Source organism: Bidens hawaiensis, unplaced genomic scaffold, assembly GCF_021521415.1.
Source record: "Bidens hawaiensis isolate Kalapana, Puna unplaced genomic scaffold, B.hawaiensis_p1.1 tig00000760_1, whole genome shotgun sequence".
Lineage (NCBI taxonomy): Eukaryota > Viridiplantae > Streptophyta > Magnoliopsida > Asterales > Asteraceae > Bidens > Bidens hawaiensis.
In genome coordinates, this window is record NW_027491043.1 from 2,721,014 (window position 1) to 2,734,439 (window position 13,426).

The window sequence follows — 13,426 nt, forward strand, 5'->3', positions numbered from 1 at the left end:
TTTATCTCATTTAGGATGTGAATGTGTATTATATGATTGTTCATTTAAGAAAGATTCGGTTGTCATTTTCCTTTTGCTCCTCGGGTATATATATATATATATATATATATACTTGGGAGCTGCCGAATTTTTCATAAACAAACAATCGTATAACCCATATTCATATATGAGATAAAGTATTCAAAAGGTGGGTTTAGCAGCCTACCCTTGTAAATACTCAATCGGCCGTCCAAACAATCTTCCAATATTTTCCCGTAGCATGAAACCCTAAATTATGTTTCAGTTGTATGATCATGTCCGCCGATAAAAATTGGATTACCCCAATCCAAGCATTAGATCAAATGAGTATCAGCAAGGACTCCAGTCTTTTATCGAGATGTGCAAAAAGCAAGTTGGTAGCAGAAGCTTTGTAAGATGTGCGTGTTCAAAATGTCAGAATTCTTTAGTAATATCTTACAAAACTATGAAAGGTTATATACGTGCATATGGATTTTGTCGGACGTATACTGAGTGGATCTATCATGGCGAAAGTTTAATTCCTCCGGTTGTGATTGTAGACGAGATTACGCAAACTAACGATATGGCTGACGTTATCGAAGACGTTATGAATGAGCGTAGGGAAGAGGATACCAACGTTGATGATAGGGACTCGGGTTCAAACAGTAGCGATGTCCGTGATGATTTTGAAGAGTTGTTAAAAGAAGCCCAGTCAGAATTATATCCTGGTTGTACCAAGTTTTCTTCCCTCAACTTTTTAACAAAGCTTATGCATATAAAGGTGAAAAACAAATGGACTAATAGTTCGCTTGATGAGCTCTTCGAGCTATTGCAATCTTCACATCCAGAAGGCAACAAGATTCCCGCTTCGCATTATGAAGCGAAAAAGACATTAAAGAAGATTGGCATGGGGTATGAGTCGATAGATGTGTGCAAAAATGACTGTGCTCTCTTCTGGGCAGAATACCTCACAAGGTGTTACGATAGTTTCCTTTGACCCAGACTAAGATGTTTGTATTGTTCGAGGAACACGGCAAAAGAAATGATATGGCACAGTACCGGACGATCAGAAGATGGTATGATGCATCATCCTATCGATGGATCTTCATGGAAATAATTTGATAAAAAGTACCTTATTTTCTCTAGGGAACCTCGAAATGTTCGCCTAGGGCTTGCAACTAGCAATTTCAATCCACTTGGTAACATGTCTTTGGCTCATAGCACGTGGCCAGTTGTACCCACCACATACTATTTGCCTCCATGGCTATGCATGAAAGAGTCCTCATTCATGTTATCCTTGCTAATTCCTGGCCTAAATCACCCGGAAAGGACATGGACGTTTTCCTTAAGCCCTTGGTGTGTGAGCTTAAGCATTTGTGGCAAGAAGGCGTACGTACTAAAGACGCGGCGACAAACACATTCTTCACAATGAAGGCGGTGCTATTATGGACCGTAAATGACTTTCCAGCTCGTAGTAGTCTATCTGGTTGGAGCGGGCAGGGCTACAAGGCATGCCCGACTTGTAATGAAGACACTCCTTCAATGCATGTAACAAATAAAGTCGTATATGTCAGTCACCGCTGATTCTTGCATGCTAACCATGCGTGGAGAAAAATTTTGGACTTTAACGGTGAGCCCGAGACAAGATCCCCTCCGAAACAATTTAGTGCTGCTGACATAGAAGTTCAACTCAGTCGTCTACTCTATCGTGTACCGGGCAAGCATCCCGATTATGGAGGTGTTAAGATAAAGCGAGAGGATTTCGAGTTGAACTGGAACAAATGAAGCATATTTTTTGAACTTGAGTATTGGTCCTCTCTCCAGCTAAAGCACAACATAGATGTAATGCATATCGAAAAAAATGTGTGTGATAGTTTACTGGGTACTCTTCTAATGAACGATAAAACCAAAGACACGGCAAATGCACGAGTCGAGTTGAAAAATCTAAATATTCGAAGAACACAATGGTTGGAACGAAAGGGTAACAAGTTTTATAGGCCCCACCCAAAATACTTACTAAAGGTCGGTGATCGAAAGCTTTTCTGTCAATTTATAAAAGATGTTATACTGCCGGATGGGTTTGATCTAATATGAGCAAGAGAGTCACAGATAACAACTCTAACATTACTGGGTTGAAATCTCATGATTGTCATATTCTCATGCAACGCTTGTTACTAATTGGTTTTCGAGGGTTTTTGACCAAAGATATTTATACGCCTATAGTAGACCTTTACACGCTCTTTAAGCAGCTTTTTTCAAGAACACTATTGGTAGATGATATGAAGAAAGCAAAGAAAGCCATTCTTTTGATATTATGCAAGTTAGGTTGACATATCCTCCGGCGTTTTTTGACATTATGGTTCATTTAGTTTTGCATTTACCAGATGAAGCACTTCGTGGAGGTCCAGTCTGTATGAGATGGATGTATCCATTTGAAAGGTATATGAAAAAACTAAAACATTATGTTAGAAACAAGGCAAGGCCAGAAGGTTCTATAGCTGAAGGTTATGTTGCTGAAGAGGCTCTATCATTTTGTTCGATGTATCTTCGAGATGTTCAAACTCGGTTCAATCGCCCCGACAGAAAAGAAGATGCCGTTGTCAAAAAAACTAAGTTGTGGGTGTTTGAGTCTAAATGTCACCTGGCTAGCGCAAAGAAGATCAAATATCTTACAATCAATGAGAAGGTCAATTTCGAATGGTTTGTCCTCGATAGCTGTCTAGATGTTAGGGACTATATGAAGTAAGCACTCATCTCTTTAACTTTTTATAATCAATTAAGTATTTTCTCTTTCCTTATTGGGTCTATATTTTTGTCGTCAACTTAGTGAATTCAGATATGAACATCCCCAAAATGACGTTAAAACTAAATTTCCAAAGTGGTTTCTCGAGAAGGTAAACCATATAATCTATTAGGTATTTCCCTTTTCATTTAGTTATGCATTTACCTGATGAAGTAATGCATTATTCTATATTTGTTAGTTATATTCAATGAAAGTACAAAATTCTCCTGAATTCCACCCAGAGTTGTATGCTCTGTCAATGGATGCAGAAATAAATGCCTTACTTACAGTGCTTGCATAGTCAACGGTGTTCGGTTTATAGTGCGTGGTCATGACGTAGAACGAACAACGCAAAACTCCGGGGTTCTAGCAGGAGGAGTGAACCATGAGAAATACTATGGCCAAGTAGAAGAGATCATTGAGTTGTGTTATGGAAATGGGTATTCAACTGTCCTATTTCGGTGCAAGTGGTATGATACTCGAAGGGGTGTTAGACATGATAATAATATCACCGGTATCAACACAGAGCACGAATAGGACAAAGAAGATCAACTCATATTTGCTTCGCAAGTCAAACAAGTGTTTTACATTCAAGAACCTTGTCGAGGAAACCAAAATAATAACTTGAATCGTATTATATATTTGTATTGCATATCTTATAACTTTTCACATCATGGCGGACGTCATGCCTCGAGGACATGGCGGCGATGGTGCCGAGGATCTGCCACCTCCAGGTGGTTTTCGGCGAGGTGTTCACGAGGAGGATGGTAAGAGTTACTATAATTTATTTATTTACTATATTTTATTCATTTATTATAAATACATATATTGTTATATTTATACATGTTATGACCAATAAATTTTAATTGTATTTGTAGCTTTACCTCCTCGACGTAAGGGACGAGGTCCTGCCAAAAATAAGAAATTGGTAGCTGCATACAAGAAAAATGTGGGGCCTTTGTCCCTCATATTTGACAGGAGTGCTACATTCATTCCGATTGGTGAGATTGCCGACATGTTTATTCGTGAAGTGGGAATATACATGGGGAGAAACATCGCCTTTGACAAGGAAAGTTGGGCGAATGTGTCTGAAGCGGAGAAAAATGCTTTGTTCGAGCATCTTGGTGTAAGTGATTTGTTAATTTGAATATTCTTCACTTAATTATTTGTCTTTTATTTAATTAACTAATTTCTTTTAATTGCTTCTAGCGATACTTCAATTTACAAGAGATAGAGCAAGATCCACAAAAAAATCTGTTAAAGGGTGGCATTGACTTTGTGATCTCAAAGCGATATAGAGATCGAAAAAGCAAAGCAAAAGGCCATTATACGGCTGTGGGTGGAAAGGCTAATATAGACTTAACAAAGAGCAAACCCCCCACGGAGATGAGTGAAGAAAACTGGAAGAAATCTATCTACCTTTTCCAGACCGTGTCACATGAAAACCGGTCGTTAGTCAACACAGCAAACCGACAAAAGCAGCAATACAAAAACCGGGGGGGGGGACGGCATCCTATAGCAGCTATGGCTACAAAAATGTAATGATTTATATTTTTACACACAAATACAAAAATTATATATATATTTATTGTCCGCATATTAATATTTAATGTTATACAGCGCCTGAACGAGCTCCAAGTTTTTAAGAAAGCTCATTGTCGACGGGATGGCACTTTTGATAGTGAGGTGGCGGAGCGTCAATACGTATGTATTTATTAAAGTATATTTTTCACATATATTTATTAAAGTATATTTTTCAAATATATTAATCATATTCTGTGTTGTTATAAAATATAGAATGAATTAAGGAGAGAGATCAAGGAGCAAACTGAGCCTAATAGCGAAGGCGAATTTGAAGAAACTGATGAGCCAATTTCAAATGCGGTAGGAATATTTGAAAAGGTGTTGGGTCATCGACGCGGGTGTACGAGAGGTATCGGGCCTAAACCTTCTATAGCCGCATCTTCGAGAGTCGCGGATCAATATGATAAGGAGCCGACACCACAACCATTCTTTACACCAGTAAAAATATATATATATATATATATATATATATATATATATATATTTTATTTTGGTAATTTGGTTTAGGTAATTTTGACCCATACATGTTAGTAATTAATTATTCTTTTTACTTATAGGCTCAACTAGATCGAATTTTTAGCGACCCGGACTTTCTAGCTCGTATGTCACAACATAATGCTTCGTCCTCATCGAACAAGGTATCAAGGAATCATGATGACCTATTCGACCAAGACGACATGGATGAGGAAGAGTGAGAGTATTTTGGACGATGTTTTATCTAGACGATTGTTATGTTTAATACGGTTGTTTTCGTGTTTTATCTTAATAGACGATGTTTTATGTTTATGATATATATGCGTATGAAATTTTTTGGATTTTTGTTGTTTTGAAAATCTGGAATTATCATGAAATGCAGGAGAACGGGTCAGGAAAGGAACCGAAAATAGAGCGGTGCTGGACAGCATGCCTGCTACTATTAGCGGCGACATGTGACTATTAGCGGCGACACATGTCGCGGCTAAAACCCTGTATATTAGCGGTGAAATATATTATTAGCGGTGACAACTTATTAGCGGCGACAAAGTATTAGCGGCAACCGAGACTTATTAGCGGCGACTTGTGACTATTAGAGACAAGCTATTAGCGGCGATTTTGGTAGCTATTAGCGGCGACATGTGTCACCACTAATACGCAGTTTTCTTGTAGTGAATCACGAAAGAGGATGGTTAGAGATCATGGTCTAGTTGAATTATTTCTGTCAAATTAAATAAACTTTCACCTATTATTGGATTTAGTAATGTTTTTCAAATGACGATACTATATTTCAACTTGCGCTCGGCTTTCAACTATGATAGGTTCTTTAAAAACCTAGTATTTAACTTTGTTATATTAAAAGTGACAAATTGCACTTGGGCAATTGCCAAGAAAGATAGGTCACGACTAGTTGCATACAAAACTTTTATGTAAATAACTAATAATGCCTTTACAGTTATTAAGTGCGTAATATAAAGGCCTGTTGGCTTCCAATATTTAGCAATTTGAGTTATTTTGTCCAATATTAAATATAAATAGCTGTTACATGAAATATCTAAAAATGTTAAATGTTTATGTGTTCTCATACTCGTTAATTCATATGAATTGTAATCAAGAACGAGTGTTAACACAAGAATATTATCCTTGCTCAGTTCCCTACGTCAGCTTCATTCGCTTGCATGCTCAATTTATTCATTGGTGTCTTGTTTTTAAAAGCAAAAAATATCCTATATCAAACCCATTCCACTAAGCTGAATTAGGTAACTGTTTCTCACTATTTTGTTTTATTTATAATATGGGTGGTTATTTTTGTTGCATCTTCTTCCCTTTCACATATGAAATGGATGTTCTTTTCGCTAGCAACAAATTAGTAATGTTCAAATGGTTGGTTGGGACATGCAGGGGTTCAAGGAGTTACTTCAAAATAGGAGTTGACCCTTTTGAAAATAGTAAAACTCTACCAAGAAAGTTTAGCCCGTACCACATTTGCACTTGAGAAATACTCCACTACCTCCTTTTCATGCTCGAGCCCTGCCATTTTGGCAAAATAAATAAATAAATAAATAAGCCCACACACTCTCGAATACCACTAGGACATAGCCCATTGTCTTTTGCCCTAGAGCTTGAAAGCTTTTCAATCCATTTCCACAAGAAGGTCAAATTTTGTTATTTTTTAATTTATTTTTATATATTTATTTATGTTTTTGCTAAACTAGGTTTTTTTTTAAGATTTTAGGTGACTTTTTTTTTATGTTTCAGCAGACCGTTTCAACGATTGACAATGTGGCACACATGTTTGTGGTGTTTTTTTTGGGTAGTATAACGTTTTTTTTTGTAGTTTTTGGCTTAAGGAGGAGACCCTTGGGCTACCATTAAGGACGAGCTAGCTTAAGCATAAATGAAAATTGTTAGCAAACATGCGTGGAAGCCTTGTGGACTTTAGATTCCCGTGCTAATAGTTGGGCATACCTTGAGAAACTATACAAGCGAATTTACTTGGTATTAAATTTTATATCTTGCAATGTCATCTTGCCTCCATTTAACAACGTGCGACAAAACGAAATATGCAAAAAGGCAAATTTATGGGTTGTGTACCACAATACATTTGCATGCACGCTTTTGTAGTGTCGTACATCTTCCATAAGCATGTTTTACATAATTCAGCACATTTAGTCAGGAGCAGAGACCACTATTTGAGAGAAAACCTGACTACTCCACTCACTCTGCATCCGATTATCGTCTACAACTTCATGAGGGTGAAGATTATCAACTACAAAGGAAGTTGATTCATGGATCTATAACCCATGTCATCTTGTATTACAATTTTATTCAATCTTTCATGTTTTATTTCATCTTGATATTGTAGGCTACGTTGTGTCTACAAACCATAGCATTAGATACTTTTTACATCATACCACCACCTTCTTTTCATTTGAGTGAACTTTCACTTAGACCATTCTTTTGTTAAGAGCACACTTTAAGTTTGTTTTTTCCTTTAGTTTCTCTTGAACTTACTTTCACTTAACCTTACTTTCTCTTGGATTTACTTTGCTTGAACTTCCATTCTCTTATACTTATTTTTTCTTGTCCTTACATTTGTGTGAACTTACTTTATCTTGAATAAACCCTAAGAAGCTCAAAAATGTGGTTGTCTCTTCTTCCCAATCAAAAACCTCTAAGAGCATGACTTTATGATTAAAAACATCACAAAACCCCAAAGTGACATCATCCCAAATAAAACTTGTTAATAAAAATGCAAAACCAACACAACGTTCTTACCTTTTCGCTCCAAAATTGAAGCATGCCCTTGTCGATTGAAGATAGCGAAGTTCGAACGCATTTTCGCGTTAGTTCGACACAAAATCTTGAATCCTTCTTTTCCGAAATCGATTTGGAAACTCGAAAACGTAAACTGTGGTGCTTCAGCTTGGTTCTTTAAATTCTTTTGGTGGAAATTGTATGTGGCGAATGAGATGGGGGCTACACTTTTATAGTAGGATAAATCGCAAAATTTTGCTTTAATTCTCCCCTAGTCCTTTTTAACTTCTTATTTACCCATTTAACTCGATACTTTATTTACTCATACATAGTGTCAAATACACACACAGATATATATGTGTGTGTGTGTGGGTGGGTGGGTGGGTGTGTGTAGAACTCATTTGGCGTTCTAGCTTTTAATTCTAAAAATCTTCCCTGCTCAAACCCTTGTATAATAGTAACTACTTCATCTTGTCATTTTACATTCTATATTAGAACTTCAAAGTAATCGTTGCATCTAAAGTACAGAGCCTACGGAAATTCTCTCATTGACCAAGTATTCACATGCTACAATGCTTGCATTAATCAGGTAGTCGCAAAAAATAGATTTCACACAATTAAGCAATCTCACTTAAGTAATCCCATGGCCAAAGTTGTCGCTTAAACACCAAAACATAAGTGAAAAATGTGTTCTGCGATAACTATACTTAATGATATCGATTCTTTATTTTCTGTTCTAGTAAAGTTGAATTTAAATCTTATTTTCTGGAAAGGATTGGCAATAGAAAATTTTAGAAACATCAGATGTGGGAGGCTAGACATCTAATTTTCTTTTGTTAACTTTCTTGAGCCGACTGGTTTCTTTCCTTGTCTTCAGACATAATCAGTTCGTTTTTAGGTTCAACAACCAGCTTTCTTGTTCTCGTTTTCTTTTAAGCGCTTCATCATATGCAACTTCAGTTTCTGCATCCAAGTAGACTTGATTCGTTCACCGAGCCTCTCGAGGGTCGAAGAAGAATTTTCTTTTTCAAAATGTGCCCTTGGTTTGAAGTATTTGCAGAATAACTCTAAAATATTTATTTTATCTTGACTTTTCATATAATGCACATTTTAATCCCTCAACTATTAAATGATTTGTTTAAGTCCCAGGTCCAACCAACTGTGCATGAACGACCTTGACAACAAAAAACATGATTTTGAATAAGAAAAGATTTAATAAAATATCCACGACCACAATAAAAACTTAAAATCTTTTTAGCATTTTCATATATTTTAAAATTACGAAAATATATACATAATATTTTGAAGTTGAAACATAAAATAAAAAATAAAAATAAGATAGGAGTAAAGATGAAATTAATGTCATATATCAGTAATATTTACAAAATTGTGTAGTTATAATAATATTTTTGTCAGAAAGATCACATCATGGAATCATATTGTCTTATAACGTCCTAGATCGTACTTCTTTTTAATGTTATTATGCTAAAAACCCAAAGTCGATTGCAGATATATTTTGTCCACTTTAAACTTAACAAGTATTTTGATATCAATGTGATATGTTAGGTTATAAATTAGGTACAGTGCTTGTATGGTCCCCATCTAATCGAACAAATTACAGACTCCATCATACCTCGGGCTTAGTGTTCTTTCATATGCCACCTTAACTTGACTTAAACCTTTCTTATTTGATCACAATAAACTTATTGACACTTTGGAAACTTTACGTTGTACACAAGACTCTATCTAGAAAATTAAAATAAAGCAGAAGTTCAAGACCTTAACAATCATGACGGATAATACCATATTATCACACAAAGAAAGCCCAAGGCTTGAACAAAAAGAAAGAAATCAAAATAAAGCAGAAGATTCATAGCATTAAAAATTAAATCTTGTATGACTACAAACATAGAAAGTTCAAGGCATGAATCAAAATAAATGAAGAAATAAATCAGAAGTTAAAAATCCTAAGACAGACTTCTTTTGAACTTTCCTTTTCTTTTCGTACTCTTTTTCTTTGTTTTTCTTTTCTTTTCTTGGCGCTTTTCTTGACACAATAAAGTAAAATTAACACTTGATTTTATAAGACAACCGTGATTAGGTGAAGAGATGCTTGAGTATGACATGTTATTTATGTTTCTGCCTTCATTGATATGACTTTTATCAGAGTTGGCAACCGCTTCATAAATGTGTAACCACTAGCATATGCAGGTATTTTAGTTTATATTACTCTGACACTTACTCATTTGTCAAGGCTAACTACATATCAATCGTTGATCTGGTTGGCTTTTGATCTACTATTTTCATGTGCTAGGATCGTTAACGACAATTTATTAACATTTTTCAAAGGTCGTATCAATTTCTCAAAATTTTATAATTTATAAATTACCCGACTCCATCTAAATAGGAGCTCACTTTTAACGCGAAAATATCTTTTGAAATATTTTCTGATTTTCTTAAAAAGAAAAGAAAATATTTTTGATAAGTTAAGTGACTCAATTTTTGTTTTTCTAAAAGATAAAATGATAATTTTTCTTGTGAATTAATCTTACTCATTTTCCCATCTCTAAAATTATGACATATTGAAAAATATTAACAACTTTACTTACAAAAAGATAGATAGGTTGTTTTAATCAAAATTGATCATGCCAAGCGATTTGACCATAAATTCTAATCATGCACGATCGATGGCTTTAGTGAAAAGATCAACAAAGTTGTTGCCGGATGAACTATCTTAAACTTGCATTATTACATTGTATAACAAAGTTGAAGAGATTCAAACAGAACAGCTGATGCTGGATCCATAACTTGAGGACGAGGTTAGTTTGAGAAATGCTCATTATTTTGTGGTTGAGCCATTTGAACAAGGTTGGCATTGTTGAAGCACAAAGTACCATATGAAACATTTCCCATTCCTTGAAGTTTGTCCCCCCGTGTCGCTTACGAAAGACTCGAATTCGCCATCAATTGGTTTAGCATAAAATAGTAGGGGTTCGTCTCCTATCATATGCCGGGTGAAATCACTATCTAAGTACCGAATACAACTGATAGTCCTCCTTGATTGGCCCTGCATGCACTAAGAGTTTACGTAGACATGGGTTCCCGAGACATTTTTGTCCCAAGAAGGTCAACCGCAAATTGACCAAACTAGAATTTATTTCCTAAAAACAATTTATTTCTTGGTATAGCCTCACTTGATGAAGAATAGTTCTTAGGAATCCAAGCAAAAACTTGTTCCTTGGTTTTGTCAATTTTGTACTTTTCTTTTCTTATTTTTAGAACTGTTTTTAGTGAATCCGCACTCTTTACAATCTTAGGATCCTTTTAGATTTTATCCTTCTTGGTTTTCCAAAAAAGGTTTCTTTTTGCGATTTATTTCATTAACCTTGAATCTCACATCCACTTCACTGAGTTCACTATCAGCATAATAGTCCTTGAATTTGGGCTTCTAAAAGCCCCTTTTGGGGGACTGACTAAACTTTTGAGTCGGAAATTTACAAGGAAAATTGGAATCTTCTCAGCCGCCTCAAATAAATCGCTAAGTATGGACTTCGAGCAAGCTTGGACGTTCGAGCACGGTTTTAATACCTCGAGCATGATGTCTTATGCTCATAAGACTATCTTCTGGAATTTCTTCCAAATGTTGAAGGCTTCGAGCAAGCTGCACTTAGTCAAGAAAGGATGTTCTTCATCGAGTATGGATTGCCAATCGAGCAAACAACTAGATCTATCCAGCTTAAACCAAGTATTCCGAGCACATTGGTGGTTTGATGTAAGGCCTCGAGCCCGGTAGCCTTACATTTGGTGTTGGATTTACTCATAAACTCAGTTTGATACAGCGAAAGCATAATCAATTAGCGGAAACTACAACTTTTTATATAATAACTTCCTCCTCTAAATAATCTTTAATATGATAGCCTCGTGCGCGCCTCAAGTTTACCACATCATCAATAATACATGCATGCATAATAAAAATCAGCTACATGCTGAGTGAATTCTAACGTTTCTTTACTTTCCACAACATACGATTCGTAAATACATCACATCTTTAATACACTTACACATGGCAAAACGCTTATAACCTTTATTACTTTCACTATGCATGTCTATCAATCGTTTCGTAACTTTATTCATATGCACCTACCCCTAACCGAGCCTCCTATCCTTGCTCGTAACCGAGCCTCCTATCCTTGCTCGTAACCAAGCCTCCTATCATTGCTCTTAATCGAGCCTCCTATCCTTGCTCCTAACCGAGCCTTCCTGTCCTTGCTCATAACCGAGCCTTCCTTGCTCGTAACTGAGCCTCATATCCTTGCTCGTAACCGAGTGTGACATTTGAGCCAAAACAAGGTACACCTCAGTATGTATTTACCGATTAAGCAAATAAACGCTTTTTGCGTAACAAACGAACGATTAACCGAACTGGTCGGTTATGACCCAGATATCCCGGGGGAATCTATAAGTGATATACATTTAATATAAGCTAAAATATTGGTAATATGGCCTTAGTTCGATAGCAAACAAGTTAAACGAAAACATGCTCGTTTAACTACCCGCTATAGATTTAAACGCGAAAGATAGTTACAAACCAAGCATTGTATCATCCATTAAGCCGAAAAAGACTTACCAAACACTTACTTGAAATGTTTTAAGCGATTCATGAAAATATTTTTGATTTTAACAAATATATAGTATGTTTTTATAAATTTACACAAAACTAGCCGAAAAACACTCGTTTTCGCACTGTTTGACGCACCCGATAAGTTTTTCGCTCCAAAAACCGAACCCGAACTAAATTTGGACCGGGCTTCTCGTGTTTGGGCCTTTGAATCGGTTATTTGGGCCAAAATGGGCCAAGCAACCTTCCGGCCGCAACATTGGAACCCCCCCCCCCCTTTTGATTTCTTTCACATATAAACTAGTTCTAAGATATTTTTACACATTCATCCACAATCAAATTCTGGAAACACCTTTCTTCATCAGGAAACCCTTCAAACCCTAAGGTAAACAACTTAAATAAGTAACTTTTACACTTGGTTAACCTTGATTAATACCATATAAACATGTTTTAATTACCAAAAATCATTCCTAACCATGTAAAACCCTTAAAAATGGTCCATAAACATGTTTTAATCATACACATGGTAAGGAACCTTGTTTGATAGTTTTTTTGGCCATAAACACAGATTAAAGGGTTGAAACGGCATTTTTACGGTTCAAAAGTTCGTTTTTGTGCACTAGCCGAAACCCTAAGTTAAGGGCTATTATGTTGATGAAAAATTGCATGGTTTGTGATATAAAACTTGTATCTAGCCTAGATAGGAGCACAAGAGCTTGAAAAGTTGATTAGAAAGGCGGAAACGAACCAAAACCGCTAAGGTAATGTCGAAACACTCGCTTACGGGCTGTTTAGGTTAAGGTTGTGATGTGCACATTATTAGGCCTTGAAATTTTGCAGAGACATCAGGGACCATGTCATTGAGTCCCTGTTCAAATTTGGTAATATTTCAACCATCCGAGAATATTTGGCTTATTTATTACCGAATTGGGACGTTTAATGGGGAAAAATAGTTAAAATGCTTCAAAAATTATGAAATTTTTCTGGTAACTCAGATTTAATGTATTTTGATCACATATGAATTTTGGGATCATTTGGAGAAGTCTAAAGGTGTTTTACGCATATGCGTTCGTGTGAATTTTTATAGTCGAGTCTGGGCCGAAAAGAATATTTCACAAGCTTTTAACATTCTGGAATTGATACAGGATGTTTTGGGACATAATTTGTGTATTCAGGCGAAATATAGCTGATAAAATAATTTTTTTTAAATTAAT